Below are 16007 nucleotides of genomic sequence, written 5' to 3'. Positions count from 1 at the left end.
CCATCATTAACCTTGGTCCGGGCACACGCGTGAACCCTTACTCTCATCTCAGCCTCTCCTGGTGATACATCACACCTGGGATCGTTTGCTCCCTGTGGGCTGTGGGAAATTTGCTACCAGCACGCCCTGGAAGTGGGGCTCATTCCGCTGCAACGGGAGGTCTTCCCAGGACGCGTCACAGCTCAACGCAAGAGCTCCTGGGTTTCGAAGGCTCTTGCAGCAAGCCTTCACAAAGCAGCAGGGAGCGCCGTTCCAGATGGGAAACTTGAGACTGGATGTCCAGAAAAGCAAGACGTCAGAAGCGAAACCTTTTTCCTGCAGGGTGTGGCATACCATCCGCTTGCTCATTGCGACAGGGGTGGCACTAATGAAGGAAGAGGTCAAATTACGTTCTTCTTTAAAATGCAAGGCCAGGAAAAGTGGCAGTGGTGGGATTTGAACCCACGCCTCCGAAGAGACTGGAGCCTTAATCCAGCGCCTTAGACCGCTCGGCCACGCTACCTTCCTGCTAGCCGCCGAAAGCGGAACTTGACCCGTTGCCCGGCCCGCTTTAGTGCTTTGCCTTTTCTCCTTGGAAAGTCTGGAGACAGGCAGTGGAAGGGCAGGCAAACTGTCAGGTGCGCAGAGGAGGGGAGACCATGAGGCAAGGTGGGAGATGGGGGCAAGAAGTGAGAAAAAAACGAATCGCAAGCTGGGGCAGGTTTCGGAAAGTGAAGCCGAAAAGGGGCTTAGCATGCAGCCCAGGGGTTTCTTTGACTGTCCTAAGCCCACAGGGACTTTGCCGTCCTCAGCTCATGAGACTTGAGATGGGTAGCTTGATTTGCTGAGGAAAGGCGGGATGACAGGTTCAACTCTGGAGTCAAACATAGCCCGGAACGATCACCTTAAACTGAGTTTTAAGCCTGGTGCCGATAAAAAGAAAGAAATTAGCCTTAGATCGGGCAAGCCGTTTGACGGGGGAAAATGAGACCCCCTAGGCCATCTAGGTGGTCGCTGGATGCTGTAAAGACATCAGCAGCTGTTCATTTCATGCCCTCACGTCTCCTCGTTAGTATAGTGGTCAGTATCCCCGCCTGTCACGCGGGAGACCGACGGGGAGGTTAAACCTTTTCTGGATTTTTTTTAGTTCTTGACAAATATTCTTGAAGATTAGGTTGAGTCAAGTAGGGAATGGGTGCCAGGAACTGACTCTTTCAGAAAAAAGCACCGGCAACGCTAGTCATCGTACAATATTTGTGCACAATTGCTTACATTAGGCGGCCGGTCCGCTTTATTGAGTCCCCCTCAGCACCATTTAGTGCTCCTGTTGTCTGCGAAGTCCAAATTGTAACCCTGAATCAGTTCCTCTTGTGACCCTTTGTATCATGTTACATGACGAGTAATGATCACCTGTTAGCTTTATCCCTAATTATAACTCTCACTCTTTCCCTGCATCTAACCCTAGCTCTAATCCCATCATTAACCTTGGTCCGGGCACACGCGTGAACCCTTACTCTCATCTCAGCCTCTCCTGGTGATACATCACACCTGGGATCGTTTGCTCCCTGTGGGCTGTGGGAAATTTGCTACCAGCACGCCCTGGAAGTGGGGCTCATTCCGCTGCAACGGGAGGTCTTCCCAGGACGCGTCACAGCTCAACGCAAGAGCTCCTGGGTTTCGAAGGCTCTTGCAGCAAGCCTTCACAAAGCAGCAGGGAGCGCCGTTCCAGATGGGAAACTTGAGGCTGGATGTCCAGAAAAGCAAGACGTCAGAAGCGAAACCTTTTTCCTGCAGGGTGTGGCATACCATCCGCTTGCTCATTGCGACAGAGGTGGCACTAATGAAGGAAGAGGTCAACGTTACGTTCTTCTTTAAAATGCAAGGCCAGGAAAAGTGGCAGCGGTGGGATTTGAACCCACGCCTCTGAAGAGACTGGCGCCTTAATCCAGCGCCTTAGACCGCTCGGCCACGCTACCTTCCTGCTAGCCGCCGAAAGCGGAACTTGACCCGTTGCCCGGCCCGCTTTAGTGCTTTGCCTTTTCTCCTTGGAAAGTCTGGAGACAGGCAGTGGAAGGGCAGGCAAACTGTCAGGTGCGCAGAGGAGGGGAGACCATGAGGCAAGGTGGGAGATGGGGGCAAGAAGTGAGAAAAAAACGAATCGCAAGCTGGGGCAGGTTTCGGAAAGTGAAGCCAAAAAGGGGCTTAGCATGCAGCCCAGGGGTTTCTTTGACTGTCCTAAGCCCACAGGGACTTTGCCGTCCTCAGCTCATGAGACTTGAGATGGGTAGCTTGATTTGCTGAGGAAAGGCGGGATGACAGGTTCAACTCTGGAGTCAAACATAGCCCGGAACGATCACCTTAAACTGAGTTTTAAGCCTGGTGCCGATAAAAAGAAAGAAATTAGCCTTAGATCGGGCAAGCCGTTTGACGGGGGAAAATGAGACCCCCTAGGCCATCTAGGTGGTCGCTGGATGCTGTGCAGACATCAGCAGCTGTTCATTTCATGCCCTCACGTCTCCTCATTAGTATAGTGGTCAGTATCCCCGCCTGTCACGCGGGAGACCGGGAGGTTAAACCTTTTCTGGATTTTTTTTAGTTCTTGACAAATATTCTTGAAGATTAGGTTGAGTCAAGTAGGGAATGGGTGCCAGGAACTGACTCTTTCAGAAAAAAGCACCGGCAACGCTAGTCATCGTACAATATTTGTGCACAATTGCTTACATTAGGCGGCCGGTCCGCTTTATTGAGTCCCCCTCAGCACCATTTAGTGCTCCTGTTGTCTGCGAAGTCCAAATTGTAACCCTGAATCAGTTCCTCTTGTGACCCTTTGTATCATGTTACATGACGAGTAATGATCACCTGTTAGCTTTATCCCTAATTATAACTCTCACTCTTTCCCTGCATCTAACCCTAGCTCTAATCCCATCATTAACCTTGGTCCGGGCACACGCGTGAACCCTTACTCTCATCTCAGCCTCTCCTGGTGATACATCACACCTGGGATCGTTTGCTCCCTGTGGGCTGTGGGAAATTTGCTACCAGCACGCCCTGGAAGTGGGGCTCATTCCGCTGCAACGGGAGGTCTTCCCAGGACGCGTCACAGCTCAACGCAAGAGCTCCTGGGTTTCGAAGGCTCTTGCAGCAAGCCTTCACAAAGCAGCAGGGAGCGCCGTTCCAGATGGGAAACTTGAGACTGGATGTCCAGAAAAGCAAGACGTCAGAAGCGAAACCTTTTTCCTGCAGGGTGTGGCATACCATCCGCTTGCTCATTGCGACAGGGGTGGCACTAATGAAGGAAGAGGTCAAATTACGTTCTTCTTTAAAATGCAAGGCCAGGAAAAGTGGCAGTGGTGGGATTTGAACCCACGCCTCCGAAGAGACTGGAGCCTTAATCCAGCGCCTTAGACCGCTCGGCCACGCTACCTTCCTGCTAGCCGCCGAAAGCGGAACTTGACCCGTTGCCCGGCCCGCTTTAGTGCTTTGCCTTTTCTCCTTGGAAAGTCTGGAGACAGGCAGTGGAAGGGCAGGCAAACTGTCAGGTGCGCAGAGGAGGGGAGACCATGAGGCAAGGTGGGAGATGGGGGCAAGAAGTGAGAAAAAAACGAATCGCAAGCTGGGGCAGGTTTCGGAAAGTGAAGCCGAAAAGGGGCTTAGCATGCAGCCCAGGGGTTTCTTTGACTGTCCTAAGCCCACAGGGACTTTGCCGTCCTCAGCTCATGAGACTTGAGATGGGTAGCTTGATTTGCTGAGGAAAGGCGGGATGACAGGTTCAACTCTGGAGTCAAACATAGCCCGGAACGATCACCTTAAACTGAGTTTTAAGCCTGGTGCCGATAAAAAGAAAGAAATTAGCCTTAGATCGGGCAAGCCGTTTGACGGGGGAAAATGAGACCCCCTAGGCCATCTAGGTGGTCGCTGGATGCTGTAAAGACATCAGCAGCTGTTCATTTCATGCCCTCACGTCTCCTCGTTAGTATAGTGGTCAGTATCCCCGCCTGTCACGCGGGAGACCGACGGGGAGGTTAAACCTTTTCTGGATTTTTTTTAGTTCTTGACAAATATTCTTGAAGATTAGGTTGAGTCAAGTAGGGAATGGGTGCCAGGAACTGACTCTTTCAGAAAAAAGCACCGGCAACGCTAGTCATCGTACAATATTTGTGCACAATTGCTTACATTAGGCGGCCGGTCCGCTTTATTGAGTCCCCCTCAGCACCATTTAGTGCTCCTGTTGTCTGCGAAGTCCAAATTGTAACCCTGAATCAGTTCCTCTTGTGACCCTTTGTATCATGTTACATGACGAGTAATGATCACCTGTTAGCTTTATCCCTAATTATAACTCTCACTCTTTCCCTGCATCTAACCCTAGCTCTAATCCCATCATTAACCTTGGTCCGGGCACACGCGTGAACCCTTACTCTCATCTCAGCCTCTCCTGGTGATACATCACACCTGGGATCGTTTGCTCCCTGTGGGCTGTGGGAAATTTGCTACCAGCACGCCCTGGAAGTGGGGCTCATTCCGCTGCAACGGGAGGTCTTCCCAGGACGCGTCACAGCTCAACGCAAGAGCTCCTGGGTTTCGAAGGCTCTTGCAGCAAGCCTTCACAAAGCAGCAGGGAGCGCCGTTCCAGATGGGAAACTTGAGGCTGGATGTCCAGAAAAGCAAGACGTCAGAAGCGAAACCTTTTTCCTGCAGGGTGTGGCATACCATCCGCTTGCTCATTGCGACAGAGGTGGCACTAATGAAGGAAGAGGTCAACGTTACGTTCTTCTTTAAAATGCAAGGCCAGGAAAAGTGGCAGCGGTGGGATTTGAACCCACGCCTCCGAAGAGACTGGAGCCTTAATCCAGCGCCTTAGACCGCTCGGCCACGCTACCTTCCTGCTAGCCGCCGAAAGCGGAACTTGACCCGTTGCCCGGCCCGCTTTAGTGCTTTGCCTTTTCTCCTTGGAAAGTCTGGAGACAGGCAGTGGAAGGGCAGGCAAACTGTCAGGTGCGCAGAGGAGGGGAGACCATGAGGCAAGGTGGGAGATGGGGGCAAGAAGTGAGAAAAAAACGAATCGCAAGCTGGGGCAGGTTTCGGAAAGTGAAGCCGAAAAGGGGCTTAGCATGCAGCCCAGGGGTTTCTTTGACTGTCCTAAGCCCACAGGGACTTTGCCGTCCTCAGCTCATGAGACTTGAGATGGGTAGCTTGATTTGCTGAGGAAAGGCGGGATGACAGGTTCAACTCTGGAGTCAAACATAGCCCGGAACGATCACCTTAAACTGAGTTTTAAGCCTGGTGCCGATAAAAAGAAAGAAATTAGCCTTAGATCGGGCAAGCCGTTTGACGGGGGAAAATGAGACCCCCTAGGCCATCTAGGTGGTCGCTGGATGCTGTGCAGACATCAGCAGCTGTTCATTTCATGCCCTCACGTCTCCTCGTTAGTATAGTGGTCAGTATCCCCGCCTGTCACGCGGGAGACCGGGAGGTTAAACCTTTTCTGGATTTTTTTTAGTTCTTGACAAATATTCTTGAAGATTAGGTTGAGTCAAGTAGGGAATGGGCGCCAGGAACTGACTCTTTCAGAAAAAAGCACCGGCAACGCTAGTCATCGTACAATATTTGTGCACAATTGCTTACATTAGGCGGCCGGTCCGCTTTATTGAGTCCCCCTCAGCACCATTTAGTGCTCCTGTTGTCTGCGAAGTCCAAATTGTAACCCTGAATCAGTTCCTCTTGTGACCCTTTGTATCATGTTACATGACGAGTAATGATCACCTGTTAGCTTTATCCCTAATTATAACTCTCACTCTTTCCCTGCATCTAACCCTAGCTCTAATCCCATCATTAACCTTGGTCCGGGCACACGCGTGAACCCTTACTCTCATCTCAGCCTCTCCTGGTGATACATCACACCTGGGATCGTTTGCTCCCTGTGGGCTGTGGGAAATTTGCTACCAGCACGCCCTGGAAGTGGGGCTCATTCCGCTGCAACGGGAGGTCTTCCCAGGACGCGTCACAGCTCAACGCAAGAGCTCCTGGGTTTCGAAGGCTCTTGCAGCAAGCCTTCACAAAGCAGCAGGGAGCGCCGTTCCAGATGGGAAACTTGAGACTGGATGTCCAGAAAAGCAAGACGTCAGAAGCGAAACCTTTTTCCTGCAGGGTGTGGCATACCATCCGCTTGCTCATTGCGACAGAGGTGGCACTAATGAAGGAAGAGGTCAACGTTACGTTCTTCTTTAAAATGCAAGGCCAGGAAAAGTGGCAGTGGTGGGATTTGAACCCACGTCTCTGAAGAGACTGGAGCCTTAATCCAGCGCCTTAGACCGCTTGGCCACGCTACCTTCCTGCTAGCCGCCGAAAGCGGAACTTGACCCGTTGCCCGGCCCGCTTTAGTGCTTTGCCTTTTCTCCTTGGAAAGTCTGGAGACAGGCAGTGGAAGGGCAGGCAAACTGTCAGGTGCGCAGAGGAGGGGAGACCATGAGGCAAGGTGGGAGATGGGGGCAAGAAGTGAGAAAAAAACGAATCGCAAGCTGGGGCAGGTTTCGGAAAGTGAAGCCGAAAAGGGGCTTAGCATGCAGCCCAGGGGTTTCTTTGACTGTCCTAAGCCCACAGGGACTTTGCCGTCCTCAGCTCATGAGACTTGAGATGGGTAGCTTGATTTGCTGAGGAAAGGCGGGATGACAGGTTCAACTCTGGAGTCAAACATAGCCCTGAACGATCACCTTAAACTGATTTTTAAGCCTGGTGCCGATAAAAAGAAAGAAATTAGCCTTAGATCGGGCAAGCCGTTTGACGGGGGAAAATGAGACCCCCTAGGCCATCTAGGTGGTCGCTGGATGCTGTGCAGACATCAGCAGCTGTTCATTTCATGCCCTCACGTCTCCTCGTTAGTATAGTGGTCAGTATCCCCGCCTGTCACGCGGGAGACCTCCCCGACGGGGAGGTTAAACCTTTTCTGGATTTTTTTTAGTTCTTGACAAATATTCTTGAAGATTAGGTTGAGTCAAGTAGGGAATGGGTGCCAGGAACTGACTCTTTCAGAAAAAAGCACCGGCAACGCTAGTCATCGTACAATATTTGTGCACAATTGCTTACATTAGGCGGCCGGTCCGCTTTATTGAGTCCCCCTCAGCACCATTTAGTGCTCCTGTTGTCTGCGAAGTCCAAATTGTAACCCTGAATCAGTTCCTCTTGTGACCCTTTGTATCATGTTACATGACGAGTAATGATCACCTGTTAGCTTTATCCCTAATTATAACTCTCACTCTTTCCCTGCATCTAACCCTAGCTCTAATCCCATCATTAACCTTGGTCCGGGCACACGCGTGAACCCTTACTCTCATCTCAGCCTCTCCTGGTGATACATCACACCTGGGATCGTTTGCTCCCTGTGGGCTGTGGGAAATTTGCTACCAGCACGCCCTGGAAGTGGGGCTCATTCCGCTGCAACGGGAGGTCTTCCCAGGACGCGTCACAGCTCAACGCAAGAGCTCCTGGGTTTCGAAGGCTCTTGCAGCAAGCCTTCACAAAGCAGCAGGGAGCGCCGTTCCAGATGGGAAACTTGAGGCTGGATGTCCAGAAAAGCAAGACGTCAGAAGCGAAACCTTTTTCCTGCAGGGTGTGGCATACCATCCGCTTGCTCATTGCGACAGGGGTGGCACTAATGAAGGAAGAGGTCAACGTTACGTTCTTCTTTAAAATGCAAGGCCAGGAAAAGTGGCAGTGGTGGGATTTGAACCCACGCCTCCGAAGAGACTGGAGCCTTAATCCAGCGCCTTAGACCGCTCGGCCACGCTACCTTCCTGCTAGCCGCCGAAAGCGGAACTTGACCCGTTGCCCGGCCCGCTTTAGTGCTTTGCCTTTTCTCCTTGGAAAGTCTGGAGACAGGCAGTGGAAGGGCAGGCAAACTGTCAGGTGCGCAGAGGAGGGGAGACCATGAGGCAAGGTGGGAGATGGGGGCAAGAAGTGAGAAAAAAACGAATCGCAAGCTGGGGCAGGTTTCGGAAAGTGAAGCCGAAAAGGGGCTTAGCATGCAGCCCAGGGGTTTCTTTGACTGTCCTAAGCCCACAGGGACTTTGCCGTCCTCAGCTCATGAGACTTGAGATGGGTAGCTTGATTTGCTGAGGAAAGGCGGGATGACAGGTTCAACTCTGGAGTCAAACATAGCCCGGAACGATCACCTTAAACTGAGTTTTAAGCCTGGTGCCGATAAAAAGAAAGAAATTAGCCTTAGATCGGGCAAGCCGTTTGACGGGGGAAAATGAGACCCCCTAGGCCATCTAGGTGGTCGCTGGATGCTGTAAAGACATCAGCAGCTGTTCATTTCATGCCCTCACGTCTCCTCGTTAGTATAGTGGTCAGTATCCCCGCCTGTCACGCGGGAGACCGACGGGGAGGTTAAACCTTTTCTGGATTTTTTTTAGTTCTTGACAAATATTCTTGAAGATTAGGTTGAGTCAAGTAGGGAATGGGTGCCAGGAACTGACTCTTTCAGAAAAAAGCACCGGCAACGCTAGTCATCGTACAATATTTGTGCACAATTGCTTACATTAGGCGGCCGGTCCGCTTTATTGAGTCCCCCTCAGCACCATTTAGTGCTCCTGTTGTCTGCGAAGTCCAAATTGTAACCCTGAATCAGTTCCTCTTGTGACCCTTTGTATCATGTTACATGACGAGTAATGATCACCTGTTAGCTTTATCCCTAATTATAACTCTCACTCTTTCCCTGCATCTAACCCTAGCTCTAATCCCATCATTAACCTTGGTCCGGGCACACGCGTGAACCCTTACTCTCATCTCAGCCTCTCCTGGTGATACATCACACCTGGGATCGTTTGCTCCCTGTGGGCTGTGGGAAATTTGCTACCAGCACGCCCTGGAAGTGGGGCTCATTCCGCTGCAACGGGAGGTCTTCCCAGGACGCGTCACAGCTCAACGCAAGAGCTCCTGGGTTTCGAAGGCTCTTGCAGCAAGCCTTCACAAAGCAGCAGGGAGCGCCGTTCCAGATGGGAAACTTGAGGCTGGATGTCCAGAAAAGCAAGACGTCAGAAGCGAAACCTTTTTCCTGCAGGGTGTGGCATACCATCCGCTTGCTCATTGCGACAGAGGTGGCACTAATGAAGGAAGAGGTCAACGTTACGTTCTTCTTTAAAATGCAAGGCCAGGAAAAGTGGCAGCGGTGGGATTTGAACCCACGCCTCCGAAGAGACTGGAGCCTTAATCCAGCGCCTTAGACCGGCCACGCTACCTTCCTGCTAGCCGCCGAAAGCGGAACTTGACCCGTTGCCCGGCCCGCTTTAGTGCTTTGCCTTTTCTCCTTGGAAAGTCTGGAGACAGGCAGTGGAAGGGCAGGCAAACTGTCAGGTGCGCAGAGGAGGGGAGACCATGAGGCAAGGTGGGAGATGGGGGCAAGAAGTGAGAAAAAAACGAATCGCAAGCTGGGGCAGGTTTCGGAAAGTGAAGCCGAAAAGGGGCTTAGCATGCAGCCCAGGGGTTTCTTTGACTGTCCTAAGCCCACAGGGACTTTGCCGTCCTCAGCTCATGAGACTTGAGATGGGTAGCTTGATTTGCTGAGGAAAGGCGGGATGACAGGTTCAACTCTGGAGTCAAACATAGCCCGGAACGATCACCTTAAACTGAGTTTTAAGCCTGGTGCCGATAAAAAGAAAGAAATTAGCCTTAGATCGGGCAAGCCGTTTGACGGGGGAAAATGAGACCCCCTAGGCCATCTAGGTGGTCGCTGGATGCTGTGCAGACATCAGCAGCTGTTCATTTCATGCCCTCACGTCTCCTCGTTAGTATAGTGGTCAGTATCCCCGCCTGTCACGCGGGAGACCGGGAGGTTAAACCTTTTCTGGATTTTTTTTAGTTCTTGACAAATATTCTTGAAGATTAGGTTGAGTCAAGTAGGGAATGGGCGCCAGGAACTGACTCTTTCAGAAAAAAGCACCGGCAACGCTAGTCATCGTACAATATTTGTGCACAATTGCTTACATTAGGCGGCCGGTCCGCTTTATTGAGTCCCCCTCAGCACCATTTAGTGCTCCTGTTGTCTGCGAAGTCCAAATTGTAACCCTGAATCAGTTCCTCTTGTGACCCTTTGTATCATGTTACATGACGAGTAATGATCACCTGTTAGCTTTATCCCTAATTATAACTCTCACTCTTTCCCTGCATCTAACCCTAGCTCTAATCCCATCATTAACCTTGGTCCGGGCACACGCGTGAACCCTTACTCTCATCTCAGCCTCTCCTGGTGATACATCACACCTGGGATCGTTTGCTCCCTGTGGGCTGTGGGAAATTTGCTACCAGCACGCCCTGGAAGTGGGGCTCATTCCGCTGCAACGGGAGGTCTTCCCAGGACGCGTCACAGCTCAACGCAAGAGCTCCTGGGTTTCGAAGGCTCTTGCAGCAAGCCTTCACAAAGCAGCAGGGAGCGCCGTTCCAGATGGGAAACTTGAGACTGGATGTCCAGAAAAGCAAGACGTCAGAAGCGAAACCTTTTTCCTGCAGGGTGTGGCATACCATCCGCTTGCTCATTGCGACAGAGGTGGCACTAATGAAGGAAGAGGTCAACGTTACGTTCTTCTTTAAAATGCAAGGCCAGGAAAAGTGGCAGTGGTGGGATTTGAACCCACGTCTCTGAAGAGACTGGAGCCTTAATCCAGCGCCTTAGACCGCTTGGCCACGCTACCTTCCTGCTAGCCGCCGAAAGCGGAACTTGACCCGTTGCCCGGCCCGCTTTAGTGCTTTGCCTTTTCTCCTTGGAAAGTCTGGAGACAGGCAGTGGAAGGGCAGGCAAACTGTCAGGTGCGCAGAGGAGGGGAGACCATGAGGCAAGGTGGGAGATGGGGGCAAGAAGTGAGAAAAAAACGAATCGCAAGCTGGGGCAGGTTTCGGAAAGTGAAGCCGAAAAGGGGCTTAGCATGCAGCCCAGGGGTTTCTTTGACTGTCCTAAGCCCACAGGGACTTTGCCGTCCTCAGCTCATGAGACTTGAGATGGGTAGCTTGATTTGCTGAGGAAAGGCGGGATGACAGGTTCAACTCTGGAGTCAAACATAGCCCGGAACGATCACCTTAAACTGAGTTTTAAGCCTGGTGCCGATAAAAAGAAAGAAATTAGCCTTAGATCGGGCAAGCCGTTTGACGGGGGAAAATGAGACCCCCTAGGCCATCTAGGTGGTCGCTGGATGCTGTGCAGACATCAGCAGCTGTTCATTTCATGCCCTCACGTCTCCTCGTTAGTATAGTGGTCAGTATCCCCGCCTGTCACGCGGGAGACCTCCCCGACGGGGAGGTTAAACCTTTTCTGGATTTTTTTTAGTTCTTGACAAATATTCTTGAAGATTAGGTTGAGTCAAGTAGGGAATAGGTGCCAGGAACTGACTCTTTCAGAAAAAAGCACCGGCAACGCTAGTCATCGTACAATATTTGTGCACAATTGCTTACATTAGGCGGCCGGTCCGCTTTATTGAGTCCCCCTCAGCACCATTTAGTGCTCCTGTTGTCTGCGAAGTCCAAATTGTAACCCTGAATCAGTTCCTCTTGTGACCCTTTGTATCATGTTACATGACGAGTAATGATCACCTGTTAGCTTTATCCCTAATTATAACTCTCACTCTTTCCCTGCATCTAACCCTAGCTCTAATCCCATCATTAACCTTGGTCCGGGCACACGCGTGAACCCTTACTCTCATCTCAGCCTCTCCTGGTGATACATCACACCTGGGATCGTTTGCTCCCTGTGGGCTGTGGGAAATTTGCTACCAGCACGCCCTGGAAGTGGGGCTCATTCCGCTGCAACGGGAGGTCTTCCCAGGACGCGTCACAGCTCAACGCAAGAGCTCCTGGGTTTCGAAGGCTCTTGCAGCAAGCCTTCACAAAGCAGCAGGGAGCGCCGTTCCAGATGGGAAACTTGAGGCTGGATGTCCAGAAAAGCAAGACGTCAGAAGCGAAACCTTTTTCCTGCAGGGTGTGGCATACCATCCGCTTGCTCATTGCGACAGGGGTGGCACTAATGAAGGAAGAGGTCAACGTTACGTTCTTCTTTAAAATGCAAGGCCAGGAAAAGTGGCAGTGGTGGGATTTGAACCCACGCCTCCGAAGAGACTGGAGCCTTAATCCAGCGCCTTAGACCGCTCGGCCACGCTACCTTCCTGCTAGCCGCCGAAAGCGGAACTTGACCCGTTGCCCGGCCCGCTTTAGTGCTTTGCCTTTTCTCCTTGGAAAGTCTGGAGACAGGCAGTGGAAGGGCAGGCAAACTGTCAGGTGCGCAGAGGAGGGGAGACCATGAGGCAAGGTGGGAGATGGGGGCAAGAAGTGAGAAAAAAACGAATCGCAAGCTGGGGCAGGTTTCGGAAAGTGAAGCCGAAAAGGGGCTTAGCATGCAGCCCAGGGGTTTCTTTGACTGTCCTAAGCCCACAGGGACTTTGCCGTCCTCAGCTCATGAGACTTGAGATGGGTAGCTTGATTTGCTGAGGAAAGGCGGGATGACAGGTTCAACTCTGGAGTCAAACATAGCCCGGAACGATCACCTTAAACTGAGTTTTAAGCCTGGTGCCGATAAAAAGAAAGAAATTAGCCTTAGATCGGGCAAGCCGTTTGACGGGGGAAAATGAGACCCCCTAGGCCATCTAGGTGGTCGCTGGATGCTGTGCAGACATCAGCAGCTGTTCATTTCATGCCCTCACGTCTCCTCGTTAGTATAGTGGTCAGTATCCCCGCCTGTCACGCGGGAGACCGACGGGGAGGTTAAACCTTTTCTGGATTTTTTTTAGTTCTTGACAAATATTCTTGAAGATTAGGTTGAGTCAAGTAGGGAATGGGTGCCAGGAACTGACTCTTTCAGAAAAAAGCACCGGCAACGCTAGTCATCGTACAATATTTGTGCACAATTGCTTACATTAGGCGGCCGGTCCGCTTTATTGAGTCCCCCTCAGCACCATTTAGTGCTCCTGTTGTCTGCGAAGTCCAAATTGTAACCCTGAATCAGTTCCTCTTGTGACCCTTTGTATCATGTTACATGACGAGTAATGATCACCTGTTAGCTTTATCCCTAATTATAACTCTCACTCTTTCCCTGCATCTAACCCTAGCTCTAATCCCATCATTAACCTTGGTCCGGGCACACGCGTGAACCCTTACTCTCATCTCAGCCTCTCCTGGTGATACATCACACCTGGGATCGTTTGCTCCCTGTGGGCTGTGGGAAATTTGCTACCAGCACGCCCTGGAAGTGGGGCTCATTCCGCTGCAACGGGAGGTCTTCCCAGGACGCGTCACAGCTCAACGCAAGAGCTCCTGGGTTTCGAAGGCTCTTGCAGCAAGCCTTCACAAAGCAGCAGGGAGCGCCGTTCCAGATGGGAAACTTGAGGCTGGATGTCCAGAAAAGCAAGACGTCAGAAGCGAAACCTTTTTCCTGCAGGGTGTGGCATACCATCCGCTTGCTCATTGCGACAGAGGTGGCACTAATGAAGGAAGAGGTCAACGTTACGTTCTTCTTTAAAATGCAAGGCCAGGAAAAGTGGCAGCGGTGGGATTTGAACCCACGCCTCCGAAGAGACTGGAGCCTTAATCCAGCGCCTTAGACCGGCCACGCTACCTTCCTGCTAGCCGCCGAAAGCGGAACTTGACCCGTTGCCCGGCCCGCTTTAGTGCTTTGCCTTTTCTCCTTGGAAAGTCTGGAGACAGGCAGTGGAAGGGCAGGCAAACTGTCAGGTGCGCAGAGGAGGGGAGACCATGAGGCAAGGTGGGAGATGGGGGCAAGAAGTGAGAAAAAAACGAATCGCAAGCTGGGGCAGGTTTCGGAAAGTGAAGCCGAAAAGGGGCTTAGCATGCAGCCCAGGGGTTTCTTTGACTGTCCTAAGCCCACAGGGACTTTGCCGTCCTCAGCTCATGAGACTTGAGATGGGTAGCTTGATTTGCTGAGGAAAGGCGGGATGACAGGTTCAACTCTGGAGTCAAACATAGCCCGGAACGATCACCTTAAACTGAGTTTTAAGCCTGGTGCCGATAAAAAGAAAGAAATTAGCCTTAGATCGGGCAAGCCGTTTGACGGGGGAAAATGAGACCCCCTAGGCCATCTAGGTGGTCGCTGGATGCTGTGCAGACATCAGCAGCTGTTCATTTCATGCCCTCACGTCTCCTCGTTAGTATAGTGGTCAGTATCCCCGCCTGTCACGCGGGAGACCGGGAGGTTAAACCTTTTCTGGATTTTTTTTAGTTCTTGACAAATATTCTTGAAGATTAGGTTGAGTCAAGTAGGGAATGGGCGCCAGGAACTGACTCTTTCAGAAAAAAGCACCGGCAACGCTAGTCATCGTACAATATTTGTGCACAATTGCTTACATTAGGCGGCCGGTCCGCTTTATTGAGTCCCCCTCAGCACCATTTAGTGCTCCTGTTGTCTGCGAAGTCCAAATTGTAACCCTGAATCAGTTCCTCTTGTGACCCTTTGTATCATGTTACATGACGAGTAATGATCACCTGTTAGCTTTATCCCTAATTATAACTCTCACTCTTTCCCTGCATCTAACCCTAGCTCTAATCCCATCATTAACCTTGGTCCGGGCACACGCGTGAACCCTTACTCTCATCTCAGCCTCTCCTGGTGATACATCACACCTGGGATCGTTTGCTCCCTGTGGGCTGTGGGAAATTTGCTACCAGCACGCCCTGGAAGTGGGGCTCATTCCGCTGCAACGGGAGGTCTTCCCAGGACGCGTCACAGCTCAACGCAAGAGCTCCTGGGTTTCGAAGGCTCTTGCAGCAAGCCTTCACAAAGCAGCAGGGAGCGCCGTTCCAGATGGGAAACTTGAGACTGGATGTCCAGAAAAGCAAGACGTCAGAAGCGAAACCTTTTTCCTGCAGGGTGTGGCATACCATCCGCTTGCTCATTGCGACAGAGGTGGCACTAATGAAGGAAGAGGTCAACGTTACGTTCTTCTTTAAAATGCAAGGCCAGGAAAAGTGGCAGTGGTGGGATTTGAACCCACGTCTCTGAAGAGACTGGAGCCTTAATCCAGCGCCTTAGACCGCTTGGCCACGCTACCTTCCTGCTAGCCGCCGAAAGCGGAACTTGACCCGTTGCCCGGCCCGCTTTAGTGCTTTGCCTTTTCTCCTTGGAAAGTCTGGAGACAGGCAGTGGAAGGGCAGGCAAACTGTCAGGTGCGCAGAGGAGGGGAGACCATGAGGCAAGGTGGGAGATGGGGGCAAGAAGTGAGAAAAAAACGAATCGCAAGCTGGGGCAGGTTTCGGAAAGTGAAGCCGAAAAGGGGCTTAGCATGCAGCCCAGGGGTTTCTTTGACTGTCCTAAGCCCACAGGGACTTTGCCGTCCTCAGCTCATGAGACTTGAGATGGGTAGCTTGATTTGCTGAGGAAAGGCGGGATGACAGGTTCAACTCTGGAGTCAAACATAGCCCTGAACGATCACCTTAAACTGATTTTTAAGCCTGGTGCCGATAAAAAGAAAGAAATTAGCCTTAGATCGGGCAAGCCGTTTGACGGGGGAAAATGAGACCCCCTAGGCCATCTAGGTGGTCGCTGGATGCTGTGCAGACATCAGCAGCTGTTCATTTCATGCCCTCACGTCTCCTCGTTAGTATAGTGGTCAGTATCCCCGCCTGTCACGCGGGAGACCTCCCCGACGGGGAGGTTAAACCTTTTCTGGATTTTTTTTAGTTCTTGACAAATATTCTTGAAGATTAGGTTGAGTCAAGTAGGGAATGGGTGCCAGGAACTGACTCTTTCAGAAAAAAGCACCGGCAACGCTAGTCATCGTACAATATTTGTGCACAATTGCTTACATTAGGCGGCCGGTCCGCTTTATTGAGTCCCCCTCAGCACCATTTAGTGCTCCTGTTGTCTGCGAAGTCCAAATTGTAACCCTGAATCAGTTCCTCTTGTGACCCTTTGTATCATGTTACATGACGAGTAATGATCACCTGTTAGCTTTATCCCTAATTATAACTCTCACTCTTTCCCTGCATCTAACCCTAGCTCTAATCCCATCATTAACCTTGGTCCGGGCACACGCGTGAAC

General features: G+C 51.5%; 1 non-coding gene across 1 annotated transcript; it reads right to left on the bottom strand.

Moving 5' to 3' along the window:
• Nucleotides 1-4774: 4774 nt before the first annotated feature.
• Nucleotides 4775-4856, bottom strand: TRNAL-AAG (transfer RNA leucine (anticodon AAG)). Its single transcript has one exon. It is a non-coding gene; the product is annotated as a tRNA-Leu (tRNA).
• Between the last annotated feature and the right edge of the window lie 11151 nt (nt 4857-16007).

Source organism: Ambystoma mexicanum, unplaced genomic scaffold (assembly GCF_040938575.1).
Source record: "Ambystoma mexicanum isolate Mex_15411 unplaced genomic scaffold, UKY_AmexF1_1 Mex_scaf89, whole genome shotgun sequence".
NCBI classification, from domain to species: Eukaryota; Metazoa; Chordata; class Amphibia; order Caudata; family Ambystomatidae; genus Ambystoma; species Ambystoma mexicanum.
Note: the sequence above shows the minus strand (reverse complement) of the source record. Positions and strands in the feature narration are given on the sequence as shown.